Raw genomic sequence first — 2790 nt, 5'->3', positions numbered from 1 at the left:
AGTGGTATTCCATGTGTTTGGATCAGTGAAAATGTGCGCCTTGAAGGCTGCCTCAGCACTTTGTAGCCCTCAGTGCAGAGCACATAAGTAATACAAAAGCTGAGGAAGTAAACTCTTCAGTTATAGGACAGTTTAGTAGCCCCAGGCATAGGCAGACTGTGTGTGGACACCTCTGTGTTGATACAACACAGAAAAAAGAATGCAAAAAGAAGTCATTTAAAGCAAGTTTGATAATTCAAAATTTATTAACAGGTTCGAGTTTATTTAGTGCTAACATATTTCTGTTAAACCTCAGATTGTTGTGAGGCCAGAGGATGAAGTAAGGTTTGCTGATCCTCAGTTTCTGTGGTGCAAACATGGTTCTGTATGGTTTGGTGTGAGCTGGGTAACGTGGCTACTTAGCACAAAGGGCTCAGAGTGGAGAAGTGCAGATAGCTGTGAGACCTTGTTTTGCTCCAGTGGCAGTGTCAGCAACTCAGCACCTCAGCAGATTATGTTTTGGTTGGTAAGTTGGAGTCCTAGTTCTGTTCTGAATAGTCAGGGAACCTGTAAGGCAGATCCTCAAAACCAACAGGGGAAAAAATGGAGGAACAGTATGTATGTGCTATGCAGCTCCAACATAAGGACCAGGTTAGGTTTGAGCACTGGGATTCACTGAAACATAAAGACCCTGAACAGCCCAGAACTTTGTATAGTATGAATGGTTCTACTGCTCTGCTTCCTGCTTTATACAGCACAAAACAGAACAAGTGGGCAGGTTGGAATGACCTATAAGGGCCATTTTGCATGGTCACAAAGAGAATGACTAAATCTGCACCAATTTAGGAAAACACTGGCAGAAATATCTCAGAAGATCTTAAAGTAACTTTTACTTCTGACAATTGAATTTGTTGTTTGCTCTGCAGCACTGGTAATACCAAAGTAAACAGACTTTCTGTTGGTGTCATAGAGCACTGTACTGACCATTGGATACCTGAAAAGCATTTTCAGAGCGCATTACAAAACTATTTCTCATTATGTTTCATTGGCTGTGTTCTCAACACTGTTCTATTATGAAAAGAACTAGTATCAGCTTTACGAATTTAGTATCAGATGTTAATAATAGACTAATACAAATTAAAAGTAGCTGCTATTCGCAAAGCAGCATTAATGCTTTAGCGAACTGAATAACTGCAGGGTGGTAGCAAGTGCTGCTGGCCCAATGGGAATGCACCTGGCTATCCCAATTTGCCTGTTTTCTCTCTCTGGGGTGTGCAGTTGGTGATGTTCAGCAGGCATATAACCTCTCTGGATCCCTAACCAATTGTTAGCAGAGCAGGCACAACATTGCTGTAGTTACATTGGAGCCAACTGATTTAAAAAAAAAAAAAAAAGAAGTTGAGAATCTGGGAGTCATAACTGGCTCTCTGATGCTCCACATTTTCTGTGCCAAACATATGCTGGTATAGAAGAAAGTCTGATTCTAAATAACAAAGTGTGGGCAAGATTTAAATGAAGTTTTCCATAAAAGAAACCAAATCTCTCAATGTTGCTATGTTTTACTGTGACTGATGTCTCAGTGCAGTTGGATAAAGGCACTTAAGCAGCGTGTTACTGTACTGTAGCTGCTTATAATGAGTGCTGATTTAATCCTAAGAGGAATTCCTGAAGTTTGGCTGGACTTTGCAGGTAGCATGCACTATGTGCTGTTCCAAAGCATGCGTGTAAGATCACTGCACTTAAGAATCTGTTGACTGAAATGCAGAAAAACAGGAGTTTGTGTTTCAAATTTAGTACTGGATATTTGTTATTGAGTTGATTGGTTTTGAGAATAAAAATGTTCTCAGTAATTATTTCCAGTGCCCGCAGAGCACGCGTGTACCACTGAAAGAAACATTTGTACGTCCTTTGAGTTAATAAATGATGGTGAACTTCATAAATGCTTAAAGAAAAAATGAAAAGAAAACAGAGACAAACACATCTTAAGCAACTGCTTGGAAATACCGTGAGGCTATCCGGGCCGTTACAATGAAGTGTTTGTGCACATTTGTTTATAGGCATAATTTCTTCTTTCACCATGTGTAGGCAGAAGTCCGATCATTTACTTCTCAATTCTGACAGTGCCTTGTCTTTGTAACAGAGGAGCCTGCAAACATTTTGAGAGGGTCTTCATCAGGTAAATCGTTCACAATGCAGACGCTACATTTGAGTACATTTAATGTCTTCTTTTTGCTAATCTGTAGTATTTTAAACTGAAAGCTTCCCATGTGGATTCTTGATCATTTTTCCTACTTCTCTCTGTGCCATTTTCCCCTGTACTGTGACCCTCAGGGAGGAATCTAACATACTGCTACAGCAAACGGTGTCTAATTCTGTTTTGTTGTGTCAGATCACTTGCTTGCTCTTTTGTGCCCTACTTCTTAGGAGGAACTAGGACTGTAGCAGGTGCACTCTCAAATGCACCGACATGCCTGAAACTTTTAGAGCACGGTGGTTGCATTGTGTGGATGTTAGAAATTGTTCAAGATGTGGCATTACCTTTCTTTTAAGCTAATGTTTACAACGCTTTCAGATATGTTTGGTTTATCAAACCTTTTCTTTCCCCCTCCCTTTCGGTGATATTCTTCAAATGTAGCCTCAATCACGGCTTCCCAAGCGCTGATCCACCCTGCAGGAACGTTTGGGTACTTGCGTTTATTTATTGTCGTTATTACCCGTGCTCTCTGCCGTTTCTGGAAATAACGCAACCGGACGGCACGCGCCCAGGCTGCCGACTGGAAAACACGTCGGCTCGCTCCAGGAGCTCTGCGG

This window comes from Meleagris gallopavo, chromosome 20 (assembly GCF_000146605.3).
Source record: "Meleagris gallopavo isolate NT-WF06-2002-E0010 breed Aviagen turkey brand Nicholas breeding stock chromosome 20, Turkey_5.1, whole genome shotgun sequence".
Lineage (NCBI taxonomy): Eukaryota > Metazoa > Chordata > Aves > Galliformes > Phasianidae > Meleagris > Meleagris gallopavo.
This window is presented reverse-complemented; position numbering follows the sequence as displayed.